The 27,970-nt window shown below is 38.8% G+C and overlaps 1 protein-coding gene across 1 annotated transcript in view; it reads right to left on the minus strand.

Moving 5' to 3' along the window:
- Positions 1 to 3,886: 3,886 nt before the first annotated feature.
- Positions 3,887 to 27,970, minus strand: part of LOC149216345 (cysteine-rich receptor-like protein kinase 44) — a 51,366-nt gene continuing 27,282 nt past the window's right edge. Inside the window, exon 4 of the mRNA XM_089391183.1 lies at positions 3,887 to 4,000. The gene's annotated coding sequence lies outside the window, so the exon portion shown is untranslated. The remainder of the gene's footprint in view (positions 4,001 to 27,970) is intronic.

Raw genomic sequence — 27,970 nt, forward strand, 5'->3', positions numbered from 1 at the left:
AGACCAAGAGTACTTACCGGAAGAAGGTTTAATATCCAGCAAGTCCCAGTCCTGCATAAGATCCTCCGCCCATTCCCTTGCCGGATCTCGGACTGCACTGCCTCCCCTTTTTTCAGACGAGTGAAGAGTGAGATTGAGGTCTCCAACAATAATTATATTTTCCAGGTTTATCAAGTCTGCTTGGTGCCTTATAGAATCCCAACAATCCTTTTTTTCCCCGACATTGACTGGAGAGTATACATTGAAAAGGCAAAAGATTTCCTTAGTATCCAGATTCTGCATTTTCAGCAGCAACCAGTGAGTATTACTAGCCTCAAAGGTGACTGCAAATTTGTTGGCGTTCCATAGAGTGCCAATCCCTCCCGAGGTGCCCCTCGAAGAAGGCCAAAGTTCCGTGAATTGGCCAATGAGACCACGATCAGCCAGAGATAAAGCTACTTGAATGGGGGTCTCTGGAGGCAAAGAGATCTTAGGAATTTCATCGATCTTCTTAACGAATTTTGTTGCTTCGCTTCTTTTCTTCTAAGGCAAACTGGAAAGAAGTTGGTTGAAAGCGTCAATGGCAGGAGTAGAAGGTGGATCCTTAAGAGGACCCTGCATCTCCATAGGATCAGGCCTGAGGCCGGCCGTCGCAGGGGCAGCCATGCAGCGGAAACCCTAGCGTAGCTCAGAACGCGCAGAGAGGGCCGACAGCAGAAACCCTAGCCAGCAATCTTTTTCTGAAACTGTAACCAATCATATTTCAGTATTGTTGTAGACTCATATCACAATTTTCTCGAAGGCCCGGCCAAAAATCAATGAGTTGTGCGTCTGTGCCGGGAAGAATGGGTACTCCTTCAATGTAACTAGGGCCAATTTGTACAGCCCAAAGGCACTCAGTTGGCCACGGCCCACAGCCAAAACGATCGGGCTGTAGCGGGCCACGGTTAGCCTGAGGAAAAGAACGCGCCTCGTAGAGCCTGCAATTCCAAATAGCAAAATATTATTACTATTAACACAATCCTAATAAGTTAGGAAAACTTTAGATATTAATACTAAATATTAGTGGTAATACAACTAAATATATCTAATATTAATTTTTATTAAATATTGAGAGAATTTTTTGGATAAAATTATGTGGGAGATTTCACAATCCTTATATCGAGGATTTCATTTTTCATTCATTTTACTTCTTATTTATAAATTTTTATATCCATGTTAAATTTCATAAATTAATCAAATTTGTCTCTCTTTAATTAATTCTAGTTTACTCTCCGGGTCCCCCAATTCTCTCCTTGATTTTTTTTATTAAATTATTTATAATTTTTTCTTTTTTTACTCATCTTTTTGTTATTTAATTATTTGTATATGTTCTTAATCTTGGTTGTCTTCTCTTAACTATCACTTTATCAATTTAATATTATTTCTTAAGTACTAATTGGCAAACCTCTCACATTTAATGCTTCAAAGCGCTTGTTTGTCATTATTCATTTCTCTGATCCTTAACGATGGGTGGTGTCCAACCAAAAAGTTTTTTCAAATTCTTTCAATATAAATAATTGTGAAATTTTCACTCTCATTATTATTAAATATATTTAACATGAATTAATTTTTAATAACAATCCAACGAGTTTCCACATACAATGAAATAAATATTTACTCATTATCAATTATTTTTTAATTATAACTTTTTTTCATATATATTTAACTTTCAACCTTTTATATGTTTTGGTTATTTAGTTGAAAATTATTTTGAAGTTAATTTGATTTTTGTTCAATTTAATGTGGTTTTATTAAACATGTTGACAAATAAAAAACATAAAATTTTAGTCTAATATAGTAAAGACATTTTAATGTTCTTTATTTAATTTTGACAAATAAAAAACATAAAATTCTAGTCTAATATAGTAAAGATATTCTAATGTCCTTTATTTAATATATTGATTTTTCAAAAATAAATAAATATATATATATATATATAAAACTCTAGATCTAACAAATCTTTTTTTAAAGAGGAAAAATAGATTTTCCCACTTGATAAATATGAATAATGAACATAAATTTAAACTAGTAAAAATTTATTTAAATTTATAATTATTCGATTTTAAGATTTAGTTTAAAGATATTTGTAATTTTCCCATATCAATACCTAACCGAGAGTATAGAGCAGGTTTGCTTGGATAGTTTTATTGGACATGAGGAGGAGACCGGCCTAACCCATAGGTCATGTTCCATACGTATTGTAAAAGGCTATCCACCTCTCTATTCTCTTTGTGGTTTTGCTAGATCGTTTGTCCAAAACAAAATTCTAGTTAGGGGAGAGCCTTCTATTGTTGTGCACGGACCAATACTAGTTATAGTACTGGTCCCACACATCCATCCAAAAATATTCATAAATCATCAAAAATATGCACACAAATAGTTTATATTAAATTATATAAGTTATATAATTTAGTCCAAAATGGGCCCACATATTGATTGGGCCAACAAGTGTCAAATACCAAACCTTAACATCACAGGTTAACAAGACATAATGTCCCAAGTACCTCTAGCTCTGGATTACCAAATAAGTCAAAATGCACTACGAAATATTCCATTGAATTCTATTCAGGAGTACACCTATCCCATCAAACAGTCACCTACTGATTTCCACTCGAGCAACACATCCCATTGCTCAGTAATACCTGCACAAGAATAGGTGAAATGTGTGTCAGCCATATGTACATGTGTGTTTAACCATTCAACCTACTGAAGACAATAAATGACAACATTCAATTCAGGAATTAGTTTATAGGATGCAATAAATGACACCAACCCTTTAAATTCAAGTATTAAACACACCAGTGTTTTCAAATAGAGTGTGTGCACACTATTACCATTCTGTTCTTCAATTGCTAGAGACATACATGTATGTTTTTGTTGAATAATGTTACCATTTTTGTTGAATAATGAATAACGTTATTTTTGTTGAGAAACAAGGGTAAATTAAAGCCATTACAACCAATATCACTTGTTAAATAGATCACAAGATCGAGAAGAATTTATATATGAATAACATACCCACTGATTTATAAACCAATTTCAATGCCACTATAACCTCAAATCTAACCCCTACAATTCAATATTAGACTACTATAATAGCAAAGAATATCCTTTCAGAGAGAAAATTTTGATGTCAGGTAGATTCACTGTCTGGTTAGAGAAGTATTTATAAATGAATAACGGACCCACTGGTTTAGAAATTCTCTTTTAATTATCAAAATATAGAAATATTACAATATCAAATTAAAGCGAGATAACTACAAGATCGCAAGAGCAGAACTACAAGGAATTAGAGGACTAGCTATTCCAATTAGAGAAGAACTGAAATTGGATAATTTGGATATTTTGGACCTAAAACTGATAGATCACACTTCCGTTCAATTGATTTATGGACCATGTTGAGCTTCTGAATATAAGGGGGCAACATTGAAGGCATATAGTGCACCATTAAGTGTGGAAAACCCAAACTGTAATATTTGTAAGAACATGCTATATTATCTCCATTAAGGCTTGTCAAAGTCCTACATAAACTTAAAGTGAAGGTTTCAGAGTGCTATCATGCAAATCTGCATCAGTGGATCTGCCTAATAATTATAGGCCATCTAGCCTTACCACAACTACGCTTCTCTGTTTGGACTAGTAATTTTCCTGTCTCAAGGGGGTCCCCTAGGTGTTGCATGCTGCCAACAAACCCATAAATTTGTAAAGAATCAAAGTTGATTGGCATACAAAAAACTCAGTGTGAGCCGTTCCCCTAAGCAGTGAACATCAAGGATAATTATTTACCTATATTAATGATTGTTGAGATCAAATGCCTCCAACATTATAAAAATGAGTGAAGAATGACAAAATTGAAAAGATATGTATTGACTAGCACTAAATGGGCCTAATAAAGCTTGTTCTGTTCAAACTAAGTAGAGCTGGGTTAGTCCTAGTTCCCAAGTTGTCCATCCATGCGTAAAATTCGTGCCCAAGTGTCCTGCAACCATATCAACCATATAGCCATTACGGGAATTTCCGAATCTGTCAATTTTTGCACTTGAAACCAAATTTCATAAAAACTTTAGAATTTGAAAAATTAAAATCAAATACCTGAATGGATATGAAATACATCAAAATGGGATGGATAAAGTGGAAAATAGATGGATTAATAAGTTTCCTTAAGCAAAAATAAGACCAAAATCGAGGACTAACAACAACAATTCCATCTTATTCCATCTTATGGTGAAAGTGAGACAACAATTCCATCTTTGGGTGTTTGTGTGAGATGGATGCGATGGGCATCAGATTGGTATTACCGATTCCCCATTTTAAAACAATGTTAAAAGCCACAGCAGGAATGAAACAAAATGAAAAACAGATCTTCAAGTTGGAGTAGTTCTTAATTATGGTTTGGGCACAATTATAATGTGTTAAAATAAGCTAACTACTCCACAATCAGTTAATTGAGTGTGCGATTGCCTGTCAAGATATTTTAGGCCAGTCACTAGTTGAAAATATTTAAATACTTTTCACTAAGCTCATTATAATAATCAATCGTTGAGTTTAAGCTTTTGTGATCCATATCAAGGTTTTTGAGAAGATTTTTCAAGTAAATCACATTTGAATGAACTTGTTGACGCGTTTCGAACCAACTAGTGTGGTTCATCATCATGGCAAGTTGAAGATTCATATCCATTCTACATGTTAAATAGATAGAGCAGAACATCCAACGGCTAAATTTGACGAAGCAACAACTTTATTGAATTGGTCCGCTGGCTAACGGCTATAATCAATCTGTTTTTTATATGTGAATTTGTGTTTAAGCTCCTCTGCCTTTCTAACAAATTGATATCACCACTGAGAAAAAATCACAAAATAAACTATAAATTAGAAAAAGACCAAAATCAGCTAGAGAGCCAGTGAGAAGAGACCACAAAAAATTGCCGGCTAATCTTTTTAAAAATTGGATTACAAATTTCTGAAGCTGTTAAAAAGTGCCCAAATTTTACACTTAATTAATATAAAATGCTTGCAATTTACATAAATCTTATGTACACAGTTTTTATGCGGTCTGCAGTGCCCGCAGCCCAGGCTGTTCATACGGAGTCAACGGTTATAAACCGTATTTAAAAAACCCGTCAAAGTGTTAACAAAGGGCCCGTATGCATTAATTCTGGTGGACCGAAATCAAATCACGTGGGTCACGTGGACCATTCCTTTTTGAAAAATTTAAAACTATAATTTTAAGTTGTGGTGGTTTAATATCAAAGTTTTTCCATAATTCGTACGTGTGTTTTATGAAAGCGTTTGTTTTGAAGTACTTTTATAAAGTTATTTTAGAAAGGACTTTAAAAAGGCTTTTTTAAAAGGTGTTTTTTTAAGAGGGTTTTTTTAAGGGAGATTTTTTTATGAAAGGGATTTTTTATAAAGTCTTTTAATAAAAGATATTTAAAAAAAAAATTAACAGAGTTTAAAAAGGGGATATTATATTTTGAACAAAGATGGCTTTCTCAAATTTCTAGCCCCAATTCCCATCATTTACAAGGAAAGGTTATGATGTGTAGGTCATTAAGATGGCAACCACGTTGAACGCTCATGATGTTTGGAATTATGTTCAGTTTGGGTTTTCAAAACTTAAGGATGAAGCAGAAGAACAAGCTCTCACTAATGCAGAGAGAGAACAATGGAAGAGAGACAAAAAGAAGAATGCACAAGCGTTGCATCTTATCCAGCAAGGAGTGCACTGAGCAGTGTTCCAGAAGATTATGATCATGTCTTCAGCAAAGGAAGCATGGGATACTTTGGCGACAAGCTATAAAGGTATGGCCAAATTCAATGTTGTTAAGTTGCAAAACACTGGGGGAGATTTGGAAAGTCTACAGATGAGGACATCGGTTCTTTCATGAATCGGGTCATGACTATCGTAAATCAGTTAAAATTTTATGGTGAGGAAATTAAAGATCAAACAGTGGTCGAGAAGGTCCTCAGATCTTTGTCTACCAAATTTGATGTTGTGGTAACTATTAGAGTCAGTATTTGCATACTGCCATCAGTGATCAAAACTCCTCTTTATATCATATTAGTGTCCCATGTTGAAATTTTTATCATTCCACTTAGGTCATCATGTAAAAATTTACTCGTTGATTGTAGCCAAGGTTAAAACCCCATCCCCTTTCAAAAATCAAAATTTGTTGACCCACCTTCATGTGTCTTGCTGAGCATACATTTCATCATGTTTTGTGTCAGTCAAGTCCACCTGAAGTCCAATCATTCAAGGTCCCATTAGGTCACTAGGCTTTATTTTCCAAGGTCCAATTAAACACCATTTCACTGCATAATACCAACAAAGTATAAGAGTGAAGCAAATAATATCCCTTTTTCAGTTAAATAAGGGTTTATAAGCATGTAACCATGGTTACTAAAGTTCCAAATTTTATTTTAAGCAAGAAATTCATTCGAGTTTGTAATTTTATTTCAAAAAGAGAGTTGTAATAATTTTTATTTATTTATGTAATTTTATGTTTATCATATGTTATAAGTCATTATTCTTAGTTGTTTACTCAAACTCCATTGCCAATATCATCCAAACAAAAGTCAAAAGTGAAGATTGCCTAAGCTTCAACATCATCCACCTGCAAAGAAAAAGTCAGAAAGCAAATTAGCAAAGAGGTCCAAAAGGGGTCAAATGAAACATTAGAAAGTGGGTTTCAAAAGCAAAAGATCAAAATCACTCACATATAAAGGACTTCTTAGCTTAAGACTCACCTTCATTTTCCTCCTAGCACTCATTGAGCAAACCCCAAGAGAGCCTTTTCACAATTCTGGGCGAAATCAGCAGAAACAGGGCAAGCATTGCGCGTTTCCTTCTAGCACTGCACATTCTCTTCTGGCGTTGCGCGTTTACCTGGCGCTGCACATTTCCTTAACGCGTTGCATGTTCCCTTAAGGCATTGCACGTTTTCCTGAGGCGTTGTGCACTCTGCATTGGCGCTACATGTATGTCCAGCAGCGCTCCAGTCACCTCCTCAGCTCTTCCAAAATGCTTTCAACTTCAATGCAAGTAAGTCGCAGCTAAGGGATGTGCTTTTCCCCCTCCTCAAGTCAATTCCTAAGTGTTTGAAAGGTTTCATTGAAAATTTGGTTTAATTGTTATATTTAAACCCTAGATCTTCCCCAAAAACTACCTTCCACTCTCATTCCCTTTTGCACACTTCCCCTCCACCCTCCTTCCCTTTCCCTAAATCGTTTTATCCCAAATACCCTCTAACTCATTGTCCCAAAACCCTAAATTCTAGGTGAAACAACTACCTAGGCTCCCAAACCCCTATATTGCAAACAATTTCCCCCATCCCCAAACTATCATACTATTACCCTGTATCCCTCTCCAATACATATATCCCTTCACCCATCATCTTCATATTTCCCTTCCCCATTTATTATTCCCTAAAAACTATATTCCCCCTACCTTACACCTCCCTGGGGTTTGATACTAAACACCATGGCAGAGGAGGAATACAGACCACATGGTGAGGAAGAGGAAACAGATAGAGAAGAAAAGAGGGAACAGAGGAGGCCACACAAAGGAGGCCAGATACACAGGTTTGAACCCACATATCTCAGGGAACTCTTAGCATCCCCTATGACTGTGACATCGTTCAAATGGATAGGTTGTTATGATTTCTGTGAGCAAGTGCAGGCAGTCCAACATCATCCTGAATTGACTAGGATCTTCATTTCTAAACTCCAAGACAACCAAGTCACTCTTGCAAGTATAACTTTCACTTTATCTATTGCCAATATATCAGTTTCCACCGGGATTCTAGATGTTGGGGAAAAATGGTTTAAACAATGGGATTTGGAGAGGCATTATTATGAGCCTTACATGAAACCAAGGTACCGAAATGAAAAAAGGGGATATTTTCCTTTTTCACACCTCCTTGACAGATATGCCCCAATGATGAAGACTATTATGAAATATTTCTCATGTGAAGGTAGATTCTCCAGGGTCTATTCTTATCATATCTGACTCTTAATGCATTTCACTAAGGTAAAAATGCTCAATATACCCTACTATCTTTTTCGGAGTGTTGAGAAGATGGCCTACATTTCCCAAAATAGGGAGTAAAAATATCAAATGAAGAGCTTATTTCATCATTCCATCATTAAAATCATAGTCCTTTACCATTTCAAGGAACTCAACATTGCATGGAGTACCTTCATAGCTAATCCCATATTCACTCATGCATCTACTCAAAATGTTCAAAGCATCCCTTCATCATCTCATCCATCCACCTCCATTCCTCCATCTCAGCCCATACATCATTCATCCTCATTTGATGAGTTAGCCTCACCATCACCTCCATCATCACCATTTCAAGAGCCTATTCATTCACCTAGTAGAGATGAAGGGAGAGAGAAAGAGCACATTGAACATGGTGAGATCAGCAAGCCTAAAAGGGCTAGTTTGGGTACTTTGGCACATACCTATCAGAGAGGGCATAGGCAAGTGTTTGCCCCACATATTATGGGAGGGTCCTTGCCTTCTTCATTAGCAAAGCAGGTATAGAAGGGCAAGGAAAAAGTGACAGAGGCAGAGATCCAGCAGTAGGAGGAGGACCTCCATGAGAGAGAGAAAAATTTTCACTTAGTTGACCTAAGTGAAAATGATGACAGTGAAAGCACAACCATTGTCATCAAAGAGAAGAATACACTCATAGGAGAGCTCCAGGTCAATTTGCAAAGGAAAAAATACATCATTTCATACTATGAGCAGGAAAAAAAGCAGTTTGAGACCAAACATGAGCTCATGGAGATTCAGGTCATCAAGGCAAAGAGGGAGGCTGAAAAGGCTAAGGCCTTACTTGATGAAGTAGCTAGAGGAACATGTGCCAAGAAAAAGGCCAAGGACTAGAGGCCTAAAGAGAGCTTTGGAGCTAGAAAAACAAAAGGAGGTTGAACTAGCTAATGAGCGCACCCTAAATGAACAATTTGCCAAAATGGTAAATGAGAACTGGGAGCATTGGCTTGAGAGAGTGAACACCCATCTTGAAAGCCTCTTAGACAAGTCCAAAAGAGACACTGACATTCAAAGAAGGATGTAAAAATATTATTGCCAAAGAAACCAAATAGCAAGGGCAAAGCTCAAAGCTGCTAGGGCAAGAATTGAAGCCCTAACTCACCATGAGGAGAAAAAGAAGTTTGATATACTTGTAGAGGCTGCACTCCATTCCTAGCCACCTCAAACATCAGCTTCTTGAATAATTTTGAAGACCCTTGACTCAATTTTTGTCACCTTTCTTTTCCTATCTTTTCAAGGCAATTTTTATATCAGCAGTTTGGTCAAACGCGTAGCACCTTAGGCACTGCACACTTTTTGGAGGACTGGCCACCACCATTGGATTCAGAAGGACCAATAAATCCAAGAAAATCATGTAACCTAGGAAAGCAAAACTGGAGAGTGAAAAAGGCAAAAAGCCACCTAAAAATCATGTTTCTGCCTCATTTCTGGACCAACTGCTGCGCATTTGAGTAGTCTTTGGAGAAAGGTATTTTGGAGGGGAAAATCAAGCCCATTTTGAAAACCAAGGATAGTTTTGGAAACTAGACAGGATAAGCTTTCCAATGAGGTATCCTGGGCTAGATTTGGACATCAGGAAGGCAGGAAAAAGTCAGCTTGAACATGGCACTGCACGTTTGACATTGGCACTGCGCGTTTGACAGCCAGCCCAGATTTTCACTGTTTCTCTCCAATTTGATTTTTACCTATGGGAAATTAGTGTTTTACTGATGTAATTGATAAGGATGGTGTAATTATTATGTTTTTATTGTTACCTAGCGTAAATACATTAGGTAAATGGCCGTTATGACTTGTAATGAATTAGTTTTCTTAAGTTAGGGATGAGTCACTTTGATCACCCTACACTCAGCTATCAGTTCAGCGTTTGTTGGAACTTCTCCTCCTCTCATGGATTTGACCCCCGAGGCTAGGATGAGTTAGTTTGAGGCCTATATTATGTAATTTCTCAGTCATTCTACAGGTTGGAGTACATTGGATATTGTATTAGTGTTTTAGACTTTAGTATGGAATATATTGGATGAGTTGCAGCTATTTTGGTGGTATTCTTGTGGCATGGTATTTTGGTATTGTTTCTTATTCAATTTCATACGTATGAATGTTTTGTACCTCTCATGATTCATTTCGCTCTAAGTATGTTTGATTTTCAAGGTGTGATAAGAAGAATTCATCTTGTATGCTCTGTTGTGGGAAAATCATCATAGATTGTTTCATTTCTTCAGTTTAAAAAGAATTCATGATCTCATGCTCTTTTTAGCACCTCACTAGTCTAAAGCATCTCATCACTATACTACAAAGTGTTAAAGTAACTTTCCTACCTTGCCCCATCAGATGTCTACAATTTTGATTCTCTTTTGCCCTGACCTAGTTCACTCATCTAGTGACTACCCCAACCAAATCAAATCAAAACAACCCTGAGCTACTATATCTAGCCTAAAACCCTAATCCATCCAGCCCTCTTGGCTATGACCCTTTGGAGAGAGCCCTCTCCAGCTTGGTAGGGCTAGCTATCAAGTCAAAAGGTTGTTCTGTGTTTACCTCAGTTGGACTCTTCCTCAACCTTGGAGATCCGGAGGAGTGATAACATGTTGGTGCTGTTGTCGGGGTACAAAAGGTTCATTTTCCCTGGGTGTACGACTAGTTTTCATTGGAGTTTGGTCCTCTAGATGATGGGACTAAACTTCATAAAGGTTGATTCAGTAATTGCAGTGTCAAGATTGTAGAGCTGGCCTCAAGGAGGAAAACGTGACAAATTTTGCATCCTGATCCAGTTGATTCAGTTGAAGAAGATCAAAGCTTGTTCAAAAAGAAAAGAAGGTTACAAATCACAAGTTCGATCAGACTTCACTCCATTGGTAAGCTCTCAATCATTACCAATTTTAGATTTCACTATTGAAGACTTTTCTTTGAAAATATCTCTGTTCAGCTCAAAGTCTTAGGTCTTTTACCTCATATAGTTTGTGACCCTGTTAATATATTGGCTTCGAAAAGATATACTAGGTCAAACCCTGACCCAAATCCTCCTTCTCTGGTTGATAATCCTGAAAGATTGTTAAGAAAGCCTAAAGTCCCTTTCCCCGAGATTGAAACCACAAAATTGGAAAGAACTACTTCCTTACCAGGTCAAATACATAGTATTGAGGATATACCTTTCGACAGTAAATTTGATCTATCCCTTTTCCATTCAAAATATGAGTCTTGTCTTACAGAAGAAGTTTTTGGTCCCATAAAGTTTGAATCATACCTTCCTGCCTCAAAGTCTTTTTTTAACCAACCTTCAGCTGCTTCTTAGTCTTCAAAACTTGAGCATGAGGTTTGGTCTAATTTTGAGAAACTTCAAAGCCTAGCCAATCAATTAAAAATCAATACTGAAAATGCCTATATTCAGTATCAGCTTGAAATATTATCTTCTGCCACACCCTCTACTATACCTCCGAAAACATCCACATCACCTCCTCTATCTTCATCTCAATCAACACAACCCATTGCAGTTCCCATTCACCATTCTCCAAGAGTTATGGCCAGGTTTGCAACCTTAGTATTACTTGGTTAGTTGGCATCTTTACCTCAGACCTATGGCCAGAGACTTCCTTTGTTTGATGGCAGCACAGGAGTCACATCACAGCAACATATTGATAAGATGGTTGATTTCATTGACTTAGAGGAAGTCGATGAAAATAATGCTACAATGAGACTAATGGATCAAAGTTTTTCTGGAGATGTCAAAAAATGGTTTTGTGGTTTGGCAACTCGCTCCATTGATACTCCTCAAAGGTTGAATGAGTTTTTCTTAACCAGATGGCGAGAAAAGAAGAATCCATTGCAGATCTTGGCAGAATACAACACATTGAAAAGGAATCCTAACAAGACGGTTCAGGAATTCACTATAAGGTTCAATCAGATCTACAATTCCATTTCGGATAACAAGAAACCTCCCCCTGATTTGGCACTTCAGCATTATTCGGCTGCTTTTGATCTAGAGATGGCTTATCAGTTGAGGGAAAGAGATCCCACAACTCTGGAAGACATGCAAAACAATGCGGTAAGTGTGGAAGCAAACTTGATGATTAAAAAGTCTCAGTTAAAACATGAGAAACTAGAAAAGGGAGTAACCATCAAAGAAGAACTCTCTTCTTCCACCAATCTTAAGCTAGATGCATTGATCAGAACTATGGAGAGAATGGCTGACCGGATGATAAATTCGGATAGACCTCAGGAGCCCCAATTTAGAAATCCTAACTTCATAAAGCAACAACAACCTCAGTAATAAAACAAAGAGAGCAGAAAGATTCTGAAGCATCGACATCTCATCAGCCAATTCAGACACCCTTGCAGCAAAATTATACTCAAGGAGAATTTGAGGATGAAATAGACCTGATTTTTTAGGAAAATCACTTCTTTAGGGAAGATTACCATCCCATTTTATTGACTGAAAATGAGAAGTATGTCGAGAAGGTGGAGGATCCTAAAGATGAGGACCTCATACTGGCAAGTGAAAATGCATTGGAGACCCAAACCAATTATTATCAAAGAGAATATTTGAATGCACTCAGTTCTCGGCAGAAGCAATATTCTTTGAGGAATAGAGATGTCCCAATCACTCCTATTCAGAAAAGGACATCACAGCAGAACGATACCCAACAGAAATCAAATCCTCAAGGTAATCAAAGCAAAGGTAAAAAGCTGGTAGCAGCCGATCAAAGCAAAGAAAAACAACCATCTACAAGCAATCCTTACAAGGACCATGAAAATCAAAAGAAATCTTAGATACCAAGAGATATTACCGAGAAGAGAGACAATGTTCAAAGAGAGGTAGATAAATCTAGTTCTTTCAATCTAGAAACTGAAATTTCAAAGTTGAAAGTATCAATCCCTCTTACTGAACTAGTCAAAAATAGCCACTACAAGTCTGATATAATTAAAATGATCAAAGTTGATCCTATGTCTAACATGGTTAATATTGAATATGACCAGCCTAAATTGATTTTTGGTCCATCCATAGATGGTCAGTCAGGAGATAGTGATGTTCCTCCATTTTATCTCAGTTTAAGAATCCACCAATTCATTCTTCACAACTCCATGCTTGACTCTGGAGCCTCTCATAATTTAATGCTAAAAGACATCATGGAAAGGTTGGGTCTAGATATAACTTGTGAGTACCATGACTTGTATTCTTTTGATTTCGGTAAAATTCATTGTCTTGGTCTAATCAAAGATTTGGTAGTATCCCTGGATCAAATCCCTGCAAAGAATGTTTTAATGGATGTGGTGGTAGCTGATATAACACCACAGTTTGGTATGTTATTATCGAGATCATGGGGAGCGAAACTAAGAGGCACACTGTAGTTAGACTTCTCCTATGCCACCATCCCAGTTTTTGGGAAATTGAGAAAGTTGTACCGAGAAACCAAAATGAAGTTCATGATAACTAGCAAGGAGAAGCCTAATAATCATCCTATAAATGTTGTACATACAGATTTAGAGTCATTTATTTTATATAATGATAGTGGACTGAACGATGTAGATAGTCAACTTATGGAAATTAAAGATGTACCCGAGAATTGTATAAAGACATCTTCAGATCAGGAAAAAGAAAAGTTGTCGAGTTCATCAGAATAGCCATTGGACAAGGCAGAGAAAGGCTCAGAATAGCCACCAGAGAAGGTAGTGGAAAATTCATAACACTTTGAGGAGAAAGTTCAGAAAATTGACCCAAAACAGAAAAAATATGAACAGCTCTTGGAAGAGGAACATGGCCTTTGTACCATGGACTTTGATGGTGCTCTAGGGAAAATCGGAGCAGGTATTGGCATTTGGATTTGAATTCCATGTCATCAGCAAGGTGAGCTCCCTCAGCATGTTATATTATGATCATAAAAGTTAGCTCTTGATTGCACTAACAATGAGGTGGAGTACGAAGCGCTAATCACAGGTTTAAAGATCTTGAAGAGGGTAGGTGCACGAAGAATTTCTACGTATGGTGATTCAAAACTGGTGATCAAGCAAGTTAAAGGTGAAAATCAAGCTCACCATCTGCGAATGAAACAATATGGAAATGCGGTTTTAGATATTCTTAGGATGTTTCCTGAGTATACACTTTCAGTTGTACTAAGGACTCAAAATCTTATGGTGGATTCATTAGCAACAACTACAAGTAATTTTACAATTCCCATTTTTTCAGAGAAAAAATTCGAGATTTATGTGAAGCATCGGCCCTCTATTCCAGATAACTTGTGATATTGGCAAGTATTCTGGGATGACAAAGAGGTGAATAACTTTCTTCAGAGTGAAGGAGACTTTGAAAATTGTTCTATGGATAAAGTTTATGATATAGATGATCAAGTCATCAAGGCAGCTCAAGTTGATATACTACAACTAAATATAACAATATTCAGAAAGGTCTTGTACCTTTAGAAGACTTGTTTGATCAAGATGATGTAGCAAGGAAGCCTACATTGGTACCTATTGAGAAAGGTGTTGAAGACATGAACATTGGAACAATAGACAAACCAAAAATGATCAAGTTGTCCAAAACATTGTCTCCCGAGGTAAAAGAGAAATACATTCATCTATTGTCTGAATTTTCTGATGTTTTCGCTTGGGATTATGCAGATTTAAAGGAGTATGACAAGAAAATAATTCAGCATACCATCCCGATTAAGCCCAATCAAAAGCCCTTCAGACAAAAGCTAAGGAGGATTAACCTGAGGTTGCTGCCATCCACAGAGAAAGAAGTTAACATACTTTACAAGGTGGGCATCATTGTTCCAATCAATCTAGTCCCGACGAGAAAGAAGACTGGGGACATTAGGCTCTGTGTAGACTTCATAAAATTGAACAAAGTATCTCTAAAAGATAATTATCCACTTCCCAAAATGGACCATATCCTTTAGAGAGTTTTGGGCGCTTCTTGGCTGCCCCTTTTGGATGGCTACTCAGGTTACAATCAAGTTTTAGTGCATGAAGATGATCAGGACAACACAACATTCACCACACCTTGGGGCACATTCAAATATGCAAAGATGTCATTTTGTCTCAAAATGTAGGGGCCACTTTTCAGCGTGCCATGGACATGGCCTTTTCAAATGAAAAAGATGTTTTGTTGGTTGTATACTTAGATGATGTACCGTATTTTCACATTCATATGACGAACATTTGCATCATTTAAGAGTCATTTTTCAGAAGTGTAGAAATTTCGAGATCTCTCTCAATCCAAAGAAAAGTTTGTTTGCTATGGAGGATGACAAACTTCTCGGTCACATCGTTTCGAAAGATGGTATCCGGAATGACCCTTCACTAGTAGAAGCCATTCGGAAAATTGATTTCCCTCGCAGCAAGAAAGAAATCCAACCATTAAATGGTAAGATGAATTTCTTACGCAGATTTATTCCTAATTTAGCTGAACACCTTGGACAAATGACCAATATGTTGAAAAAGGATAACGAGGTGAAGTGGTTTGAAGAAGCCCGCAAGTCATTTCATGCGGTGAAGCTTGCCTTAACCACTGCTCCTATTTTGATTAGTCCTAATTACACCAATGATTTTATTATATTTTCATTTTCTTCTAAGCATACCATGGCAACAATACTAATGCAAAAAAAGGGATAAAACCGAGCTGCCAATATCATTTTTTAGTCGCAACATCAGGGATGCAACCCTTAAGTACAACATCATTGAAAAATAGGCCTTGGCTTTGATAAAGGTGATCAAAATTTTCAAAGTTTACATTTTACATTCGCATACTCTTGCTTATGTACCTAATGCAACCGTAAAAGAAGTCCTTGTGCAGAATGACCCGGAAGGTAGAAGAGGTAGATGGATAGCAGCACTATTGCAATATGATCTTGAGATCAAGCCTACAAAGCTGATCAAGGGCCAAGGCTTAGCCAAACTCATGGTCGAGTCAAACCTTCATGCTCTAGACATCAACCTTGTGGCCACATTATCCGACAATCAAGAAGAAGTGGATCTCATTCAGGTATCTGAAATTTTTCAATCATCCCCGTGATATTCTGATATTATTTATGTGCTTCAGCATCTAAACCCCCCTCCAGGCATGTATAAGGCTAAGAGCAGGTCAGTGAAGTTGAAGGCTTCCAAATATTGTATCATGCAAAGTGCACTTTATTGGAAAAATCCTAGAGGTGTGTTGCTGAATTATTTGACCGAAGATGAGTCCAAACAAGTAATAAATGACTTCCACAAAGGAGATTGTGGGGGCCATTTGTATTGTAAGACCACAGCTAACAAATTACTGAGAGCGGGTTACTATTGGCCTACACGGTTTGCAGATATCTACAAGGCAGTGATGAGTTGTCATGAATGTCCAGTTTTCCAAGGTAAAAGAAAGCTTCTTCCTTTGCCTTTACAGTTAATATCAATTAATGCACCTTTTTGGCAGTGGGGCCTAGATTTCATAGGTAAAATCAATCCATCGTCATCTGCACAACACAAGTGGATATTGATAGCTACAGACTACTTTACTAAGTGGATCGAAGTGATCCTAACCAGGTAAGCAACAGATTCAGTTATCATTCATTTTTTAGAAACTAATATTTTGTCCCATTTTGGTTGTCCCAACAAGATTATCATAGACAACGCGACAACATTCAAGTCAAAAAAGATGACTGAGTTTTGTGACAAATACAACATAAAGTTGGGGCATTCTACAACATATTATCCACAAGGAAATGGTCTGGCAGAGTCCTCCAATAAATCCTTAATCAATATCATCAAGAAAATGTTGGAGGCCAACAAAAAGAATTGGCATAAAAAGCTGATCAATGCATTATGGGCAGATCGGGTGAGTAGTAAGAAATCTCTTGGGCTTTCTCCTTTTCAGATTGTGTATGGAGTAGATATTGTTTTTCCTTCATCATTAGCAGTCTCGGTCATGAAATTGTTACAAGAAGCGGGAAGTGAAGAGAATGATATTCAGCACCGGATCAATCAAATGGTCCACTTAGAGTAGACACGGGATGAGGTATTTCAGAACACCTCTAAGCTTCATGAGAGGATATAGAGAATCTATGACCGGAAAACAAAGGAAGATGATTTTAAAATTGGAGATGTGGTACTTCGTTGGGATGCCATAAATGAAGACAAGGGTAAGCATGGTAAATTTGAAAACCTATGGAAAGGCCCTTATCAGATTTCAACTTTCCGAGGACAAAATGCTTTCTTGTTGGATGAGTTGAATGGAGAACCATGCTTAGGAGGACCAGTCAATGTTAGACTCCTGAAGCATTATATTTTCTAAGTTTTCCTAGTTTCATTGTACATACATTTTAAATTTTCTGCAAGTGTGAAGCAAAGATCATTGGAGTTCGAAGCCCGAAGTGAAGGCCATGGAGCTTCACTAATTTTTTGCCATTTTTAGTATTCAGTCCTTAGTCATATAAGTCAGTTTCAAGTCAGTTTTGAGTTAGTTTTGAGTCAGTTTGGGTTATTTTAGTTGTCAGCATTTACTCATGCATTCCAGTTTGATTTTTTGACCGTATTGGCCCATATGGTTAGCCACTTGGTCTATGGTGTTCTTGGCACCTCCAAGGAATTGCCATCTCCAAGTAAGGCCGATGTTAGAGTCAGTATTTGCATACTGCCATCAATGATCAAAACTCTTCTTTTATATCATATTAGTTTCCCGTGTTCAAATTTTTATCATTCCACCTAGGTCATCATGTAAAAATTTACTCGTTGATGGTAGCCTAAGTTAAAGCCCCATCCCCTCTCAAAAATAAAAATTTGTTGGCCCACCTTCATGTGTCTTGTTGATCATACATTGACTATAAAATATCCTTTCATCATGTTTTGTGTAAGTCAAGTCCACCTGAAGTCCAGTCATTCAAGGTCCCATTAGGTCACTAGGTTTTATTTTCCAAGGTCCAATAAAACACCATTTCACTGCATAAGGCCAGCAAAGTATGAGAGTGAAGCAAATAATATCCCTTTTTCAGTTAAATAAGGGTTTATAAGCATGTAACCATGGTTGCTAAAGTTCCAAATTTGATTTGACGCAAGAAATTCATTACAATTTGTAATTTTATTTCAAAAAGAGAGTTGTAATAATTTTTATTTATTTATGTAATTTTATGTTTATCATATGTAATAAGTCACTTTTCTTAGTTGTTTACTCAAACTCCATTGCCAATATCATCCAAAAAAAGGTCAAAAGTGAACATTGCCAAAGCTTCAACATCATCCACCTACAAAGAAAAAGTCAGAAAGCAAATTAGGAAAGAGGTCAAAAATGGGTCCAATGAAACATTAGAAAGTGGGTTTGAAAAGCAAAAGATCAAACTCACTCACCTATAAAGGAATCCTTGGCTTCAAACTCACCTTCATTTTCCTCCTAGCACTCATTGAGTGAACCCCAAGAGAGCCTTTTCACAGTTTTGGGCGAAATCAGCAGAAACAGGGCAAGCGCTATGCATTTCCTTCTAGCGCTACGCGTTCTCTTCTAGTGCTACACATTTACCAGGCGTTGTGCGTTTCCTTAAGGCGTTGCGCGTTCCCTTAAGGCATTGCGCGTTTTCCTGAGGCGCTCCAGTCACGTCCTCAACTCCTCCAAAACGCTTTCAACTTCAATGCAAGTAAGTAGTAGCTAAGGGATGTGCTTTTCCCCCTCCTCAAGTCAATTCCTAAGTGTTTGAAAGGTTTCATTGAAAATTTGGTTTAATTGTTATATCTAAATACTAGATCTTCCCCAAAAACTACCTTCCACTCTCATTCCCTTTTGCATACTTTCCTCCATCCTCGTTGCCTTTCCCTAAATATTTTTATCCCAGATACCCTCTAACCCTTTGTCACAAAACCTTAAGTCCTAGGTGGTACAACGACCTAGGCTCCCAAACCCCTATATTGCAAAAAATATCCCCCATCCCCAAACTATCATACTACTACCCTGTATCCCTCTCCAATACATATATCCCTTCACCCATCATCTTCATATTTTCCCTCCCCCATTTATTATTCCCTAAAAACTACATTCCCCCTACCTTACACCTCCCTAGGGTTTGATACTAAACAACATGGCAGAGGAGGAATACAGACCACATAGCGAGGAATAGGAAATAGATAGAGAAGAAGATAGGGAACAGAGGAGGCCACACAAAGGAGGTCAGATACACAGGTTTGAACCCACAGATCTCAGGGAACTCTTAGTATCCCCTATGACTGTGACATCCTTCAAATGGCTAGGCTATTATGATTTCTATGAGCAAGTGCGGCAGTCCAACATCATCCTGATTTAACTAGGCTATTCATTTCTAAACTCCATGACAACCAAGTCATTCTTGTAGGTATAAATTTCACTTTATCTACTACCAATATATCAGCTGCCACCGGGATTCCAGATGTTGGGGAAAAATGGTTTAAACAAGGTGATTTGGAGAGGCATTATTATGAGCTTTACATGAAACCAAGGTACCGAAATGAAGAAGGGGCTATTTTCCTTTCTCACACCTCCTTAATAGATATGTCCCAATGACGAATATTATTATGAAATATTTCTTATGTGAAGGTAGATTCTCCAGGGTCTATTCTTATCATATACAACTCTTAATGCATTTCACTAGGGTAAAAATGTTGAATATACCCTACTATCTTTTCCGGAATGTTGAGAAGATGGCCTAAATTTCCCAAAAGAGGGAGTACAAAGATCAAATGAAGAGCTTATTTCATCATTCCCTCATTAAAATCATAGTCCTTTACCATCTCAAGGAACTCAACATTGCATGGAGTACCTTCATAGCTAATCCCATATTCACTCATGCATCTACTCAAAATGTTCAAAACATCCCTTCATCATCTCATCCATCCACATCCATTCCTCCATCTCAGCCCATACATCATTCATCCTCATCTGATGAATCATCCTCACCATCACCTCCATCATCACCATTTCATGAGCCTATTCATTCACCTAGCAGAGATGAAGGTAGAGAGAAAGTGCACATTGAACATGGTGAGATCAACAAGCCTAAGAGGGCTAGTTTGGGTACTTTGGCACATACCTATCAGAGATGGCATAGGTGTTAAGTTATGGTATGTTCTATGCTTATAACAGTTTACTTCTTTTTCTTATTATATTCCACTGATTAGCAATCACATGTACATAAAGTAAAGTGCAGATAGAACATTAAACGATCGACAGAAAACAAGCCAAGACAAGAGACACAAGATGTGGCGGCTAGCTAGGGACAAACCCCACAATGTGTGGGGAAACCCTTTGATCAAATATTCTTTTATCTTCAATAATTCAGCAGAGAGAAATAGTACAATAAATCTGATTCATATCAGCAGTAGCAAACCCTAGATCAGTAGCATTAGCATTAGCGGCTTCATTATCAAACTAGGGCAGACCATATCTCACAAACTGACCGTCGGATTGACTTCATTCCACCACCAAAAGTTTCGGCTTCCAGAGGAGGTTCAGATGAACCTACAACGTAGTTCAGATGAGGAGATCTTCTAGGCCACGCAAGTCAATCTTTACTTCTGCAGTTGCAGCTTCAATTTCAGCAGTTTCCGGCTTCAAACTAGGGCAGTCGATATCTTGCAAACCGTTCGTCGGATTGACTTCATTCCACCACCAAAAGTTGCGGCTTTCAAAGGAGGTTCAGATGAACCTATAGCGCAGTTCCAAAGAGGAGATCTTCTAGGCCACGCAAGTCAATCTTTACTTCTGCAGTTGCAGCTTCAAATTCAACAGCTTCCGGCTTCACATGTGTGAGAGAGAGAGACCCATTTCAGCGCAGTAGAGAAGAGACTCATATGTGCACAGTAGAGAGAGAGAGATGTGGTGAGATGAGTGAGTCCAAATGAGGAAAAGTCCTCTTATATTTATACACAACGTTGGTGGGTGAATAGATGCGACTATTGGGCTTCTAAGCCTACATGAGTTGTAGGTCAGCTTGATAATAATTCCATAATCAAAATAAATTCATATCTCCATGAATACTTATCGGAATCGGATGATCTTTATATCAATCTTACACCTCTCAACGAGAGGAATTTAATAAAAATATTATCAGCCATGAATAAGATGACCCACATGAAGTTTTGCCCTGGTTGCCAATTTTAACACTCCCTCTCAACCATGGAGAACTTCATCTGCAATCTGTCTATCGGTCGTTACTATTCATCCATCAAATGCACTGCCCTGTACAGCCTGACCCTTGCCCTGCTCTGCTCTATTCTGCTTGTTCTGCTTTGTCTTGTTCTGCCCTGCACTGATCTGTACTGTTTTGTTCTGTTCTGCTCTGCTCTTGCATTGTTCTGTTCTACTCTGCTTTTGTCCGAATTATGAAGAAGAAGAAATGATCGAGGATGTATCATACTGACTCAAAGTCAGTCTCAGAGTATGTACCACTGGTCCCAGACCAGTCTCAACCAACCCAAAGTCAGCATCATAGTGAGTACAACTCCAATGGTCCCAGACCAATATCATCCTCCACTGACTCAAAGTCAGTCTCAGAGTATGTACCACTGATCCCAGACCAGTCTCAACCGACCCGAAGTCAGCGTCATAGTATGGTACAACTCCTACCACTGGTCCCAGACCAGTATCATTGATCCCAGATCAATGGAGGTCATCCTAGCGTAGGGAGTACAGTAGTTACAACGATGCGTCCATCGGTACTACTATGGTCCCTAACTTCATTTCCCTGCTCATTGATCAGATGAGAGGTACTTCCCATGAGTCCCAGACTGCATGGGTAGGATGCCTCGACAGGAGAACTAATCAATCCTGTCCTCACAGGAGAACACATCAATCCTGCTACAATTGCCATGGAGAACACATCAATCCAGGCCTCACAGGAGAACACATCAATCCTGCTACAATCGCCATGGAGAACACATCAATCCAGGCTACCATGGAGAACACATCAATCCAGGCCTCACAGGAGAACTAATCATCTTGCTACACAGGAGAGCGAATCATCCTGTTCCACAAGAGAGCGAATCATCTTGTCCCACAAGAGAGTGAATCATCTTGTTCCAGTGTGCACCACCAGGGGAGGGTGAGTCACCCTGTGGTCATATGATGCTCCAGTAGGAACCGCAAGCCCTCAGAGCTCCCAGAGCTCAATGTATGCAACATGCAGGACCCTTGTACAAGGGTTTCTTGCCGACTCCAAGTCGTTTGGGAAAATCACAGATTAGATCTTTCCTCGGGGCTTTGACAAGGTATATCAACCTGTACATCATCTTAATGTGATGGAGCTTCCTTGCTCATCGACGTACCATATCCCAGATGATGTCTATCTGCTGGAGCAATTGACGAATACAGGATTCCTCAATAATCGAATCCCACCTCTGGTTGTTACAGAGAATCACAGTGGTATCCAATGTAAATCCAAACAGCTCACTGAAGAGCTTTCACAACCAGACTGCCTCACACGAGGTTATGCTAGCAACAATATATCCTGCTTTGGCGGTGCTCAAAGCCACCGACTTCTGCTTCCTGCTCATCCAGGATATCGAAGCAGATCCCAAGGTGAAACAGTACCCGAAAGTGCTCTTACGGTCCACCACACTGCCTGCCCAATCAACATCAGTATATCCAAGTAGTCTCACATCTCCGACAGTGTATCTTAATCCATGAGAGATTGTGTCCTGAAGACATCTCAGAAGATTCCTGGCATCAATCCATTGAGGCTCAACCAAATATGAGCTCACAATGCTAACTGCAAAACATATGTTCAGATGGATATTCACCAAGAACATCAATGCGAATGAGTTTTTGAAACTCAGAGGAATTTCCCAAGTCTGGTCCGACATCACTACCATTTAACTTCTAAAAGTTAAGATCCTCGAGGTAGTCACAGGCTTGCAGTCCATCATACCGAATCTTTCCAATATATTTACCACATATTTTCCTTGAGATAGGAAAATTTCCCTTGGCTTCTGCCACACTTCAAGTCCTTGGTCCTTCATTTCAAATTCAGAAGCCATCTCCCTCTTACATTTGTGAATGAGAGGGTTTGCACCTGTTAGAAAGAGGTCATCCACATACAACACCAGTATGAGAGGCTTGTCATCTTCAACCTTAAAGTAAAGGTTAGGATCAGCTTCACTCCTAGTGAATCCCAGCTTCATCAAGTAGCTATCGATCCTCTCATACCATGCTCGGGGTGCTTGCTATAGCCCATAGAGAGCCTTCTTCAACCTGCATACATGAGATTTTCAATCATAAATCTCAAATCCTTTGGGTTGCTCCACGTAGACCTCTTCTTTGATCGAGCCATGCAAGAACGCAGTCTTGACATCCATCTGATGTAGGTTCCATCCTTGTGAAGCGGCAAGGGCTATGATCGAGCAGATGGTTGTATATCTGGCAACAGGTGCAAATATCTCATCATAGTCTATACCTTCCTTTTGGGAGAAACCTCGAGCAACAAAACGAGCCTTATACTTTTCCGTGTTTCCATCTGCTACATGCTTTATCTTGTAAAGCCATTTGGAAGTAACAACAGTCTTGTCCGGGGTCTGGGAACTACTTCCCAAACATCATTCTTTATGATAGACTCATATTCTTCGGTCATAGCATCCTTCCATACTTGATGCTTGACGGCATCTGAGAATGACGAAGGCTCATTTTGTATGATCGTGCTCATGATGGTCAGGTATCCTTGATACCTATTAGGTTTCTTACTTTCACGAAAGGTTCCTCGGGGTGCAGCATGTCCTTCAGCATCATCAAGTAACCCATTAAGCCATGAAGGCCTCTTCCTAGAAGAGGAAGGCTCATATGGAGGAGGATCAATCAGATCCATGGGTTCTTCTACATCAGGCATTGATTCATCATCCTTTTCTTTCGGTTCCCTGGTGTCGGCTTCTTGAGAGCTCCTCAAAGTCGGAAGATTGATCACCTTGCTGAGAGCCATATCTTCGTCAAAGGTGACATCATGACTAATTATGACTTCCCTTTGACCGGCTACATAGATTCTATAGCCTTTAGTATTTTCACCATAGCCCACGAAAATTCCCTTCTTTCCAGATGCTCCCAATTTATTTCTTTTCTCTTTCGGCACATGAAAGTATACAGGGCTTCCAAAAATTTTAAAATGAGAAACATCAGGTTTCTTACTGGTGAATTTTTCTTCAGGAGTCTTGGAACCCAATGCTTGATGAGGGCATCGATTTTGTACATATACGGCAGTGTTTGCAGTTTCAGCCCATAGAAATTTTGGAAGTCTTTGATCATGTAGCATCGCCCGGACAACTTCCATCATCATGTGGTTCTTCCTTCCCACCACACCATTCTACTCAGGAGTGTGTGGGGTAGTAGTCTCCCTCTTAATGCCAACCTCAGGTGTGCCTGAGTAAACCAATTGTAATAAATCAGAGGTCTTGCTTTGGCTTGAGGGGAATGGTCCCCTTTTGAGCTTTCCTTAGGCACATCCCGGACATACACCTTCTTTCTCTACTTGGAATTCGGGCATCTCTGTTACCATCTGTCTTACATCGGGTAGAGCTTTGTAATGAAGGTGGGCAAACCTCCGATGCCAAAGTTCGGACTAAAGAGATGTGTCACAAGACATGACACCTAGCGGACTTCCATCGACCTGATATAATGAATCAACACTAAACCCAAGAGTAAAGGCATCTTTAACATTATTTTTCCATATACATACCTTGCCATTGCTGCAGGTTACCTTGAAGCCTCTGTCTTTCATTGCCAAGATGGACACCAGGTTCCTTTTGAGGTCAGATGCATTTAATACATCCTAGAATTTCTAGCCTTCTTGAATGCTTGTCCTCTTCCTTGATTCCTAGCTCTCCTCTTACCTTTGCTGTTGAATTTGTCATTCCTTTGATTGCCATAAGAGGGATTTCGAGTTGCACCACTGCATACTATACCATGCTTCTCTAATCATGATTATCATCATGCTGCCCATGTCCATGATTTTATCCATCATAATGCTGCTCAAACTAGTGTGCATCATCATCATGCTATCCTATATGTGCATGATCTCATGTTGCCCTTTATGTCCATGATCTCATTCATCATGATGCTCATGATCTCAAACATAGTGACTTGCTTTATCGCAAATGTGACATCGTCATTTTCTTCTAGCCTTAGGTCCAGCCTTTCCTTTTGATTTAGTCTCGGAATTATTTCTTTTCTTTGCATGAGAAGAAAAGGCTGCAGGAGGACCTTTAGGCATGGGCATTTCCTTCTCTTCTTCCCTTGCTTGTTCTTGAATGCATCTAGCCATTAATTCCTCGAAACCAGGAATTACATTATAGTTCAAAAGAGTAGTCCTGAACAAATACCATTCAAATGGCAATCCCCCAAGAGTTGTGAGTGCCATTTCTCTGTCAGTAATAGTTTCCCCAATAGATAGGAGATCGTTATTGATCTCGGTGATTCTTAAGAAGTATGCTTGCATACTTTCATCTTTACCCTTCTTGATTTCCCTCAGCTTATTTCTAAGAAACAAAACTTGATTTGCATCATTAACTTTAAATAAACTCACCAGTCTATCGTAGATTTCCTTGGAGGTGTCCAGTTCAGAGATGTAGGCCACCAAGTGCTTGTCGATAGAGTCCCGGATGATCTTCTATTGTTTTGACTTCTCCATTTTTTCATTTGTTCCAGGCAGTAGCGGATGCATTTGATGGAGGCTCAACAATATTGCCTCTCACATGATCCAACACTCCTTGATTCTCAAGGGTTAGATCGATAGACATATTCCATCCGTGATAGTCAGCTTTCTCACGGAGCTTGTCTTCAGCAGGAAAGAGTGTTGAAGACCCCATAGTTCTTTTAGGATAGCCTTGCCAATCTTCTTTTCGATGATTGCTCTTGCTCTTGCTCGGGCTTTGTCTTCACCTCAGCTCTGATACCATGTTAAGTTATGGTATGTTCTATGCTTATAACAGTTTACTTCTTTTTCTTATTATATTCCACCGATTAGCAATCACATGTACATAAAGTAAAGTGCAGATAGAACATTAAACGATCAACAAAAAACAAGCCAAGACAAGAGACACAAGATGTGGTGGCTAGCCAGGGACAAACCCCACAATGTGTGGGGAAACCCTTTGATCAAATCTTCTTTTATCTTCAATAATTCAACAGAGAGAAATAGTACAATAAATCTGATTCATATCAGCAGTAGCAAACCCTAGATCAGCAGCATCAGCATTAGCGGCTTCATTATCAAACTAGGGCAGACCATATCTCACAAACCGACCGTCGGATTGACTTCATTCCACCACCAAAAGTTTCGGCTTCCAGAGGAGGTTTAGATGAACCTACAGCGCAGTTCAGATGAGGAGATCTTCTAGGCCACGCAAGTCAATCTTTACTTCTGCAGTTGCAGCTTCAGTTTCAGCAGTTTCCGGCTTCAAACTAGGGCAGTCGATATCTTGCAAACCGTTCGTCGGATTGACTTCATTCCACCACCAAAAGTTGCGGCTTTCAAAGGAGGTTAAGATGAACCTACAGCACAGTTCCAAAGAGGAGATCTTCTAGGCCACGCAAGTCAATCTTTACTTCTGCAGTTGCAGCTTCAAATTCAATAGCTTTCGGCTTCATATGTGTGAGAGAGAGAGACCCATTTCAGCGCAGTAGAGAAGAGACTCATATCTGCGCAGTAGAGAGAGAGAGATGTGATGAGATGAGTGAGTCCAAATGAGTAAAAGTCCTCTTATATTTATACACAACGTTGGTGGGTGAATAGATGCGACTGTTGGGCTTCTAAGCCTACATGAGTTGTAGGTCGGCTTGATAATAATTCCATAATCAAAATAAATTCATATCTCCATGAATACTTATCGGAATCGGATGATCTTTATATCAATCTTACACATCTCGACGAGAGGAATCTAATAAAAATATTATTAGCCATGAATAAGATGACCCACATGAAGTTTTTCCCTGGTTGCCAATTTTAACAAAAGGCAAGTGTTTGCCCCACAGATTGTTGGAGGGGCCTTGCCTTCGTCATCAGCAAAGTAGGTACGGAAGGGCAAGGAAAAAGTGACCTCCGTGAGATAAAGCAAGATGTTAACTTAGTTGACTTAAGCGAAAATGATGATAGTGAAAGCACAACCATTGTCATCAAAGAGAAGAATGCACTCATAGGAGAGCTCCAGGTCAATTTGCAAAGGGCAAAATACATCATTTCATACTATGAGCAGGAAAACAAGCAGTTTGAGACCAAAAATAAGCTCATGGAGATTCAGCTCATCAAGGCAAAGAGGGAGGCTGAAAAGGCTAAGGCCTTACTTGATGAAGCAGTTGGAGGAACAGGTGCCAAGAAAAAGGCCAAGGACCAGAGGCCTAAAGAGATTTTTGGAGCTAGAAAACAAAAGGAGGCTGAACTAGCTAATGAGCTCATCCTAAATGAGCAATTTGCCAAAATGGTAAATGAGAACCGGGAGCATTGGCATGAGAGGGTGAATTCCCATCTTGAAATCCTCTTAGATAAGGCCAAAAGAGACACTGACATTCGAAGAACGATGGAAAAATATTATTGCCGAAGAAACCAAATAGCAGGGGCAAAGCTCAAAGTTGTTAGGGCAAGAATTGAAGCCCTAACTCACCATGAGGAGAAGAAGAAGCTTGATATACTGGTAGAGGCTTCACTCCATGCCTAGTCACCTCAAACATCAGCTTCTTGAACAATTTTGAAGACCATTGACTCATTTTTGTCATCTTGCTTTTCCTATCTTTTTAAGGCAATTTTTCTATAAGCAGTTTGGTCAAACGCGCAGCGCCTTATGCGTTGTGCACTTTTTGGAGGAATGGCCACCACCATTGGATTCAGAAGGACTAAGAAATCCAGGAAAATATGGTTTCTAGCCCTAGAAAGTAATACCGGTGGGTGAAAAAGGCAAAAAACCACCTCAAAATCATGTTTCTGCCTCATTTCTGGA

Source organism: Pinus tabuliformis, chromosome 1_1 (genome assembly GCF_031772625.1).
Source record: "Pinus tabuliformis cultivar Carrire ecotype Pingquan chromosome 1_1, CPIR1, whole genome shotgun sequence".
Taxonomy (NCBI): domain Eukaryota; kingdom Viridiplantae; phylum Streptophyta; class Pinopsida; order Pinales; family Pinaceae; genus Pinus; species Pinus tabuliformis.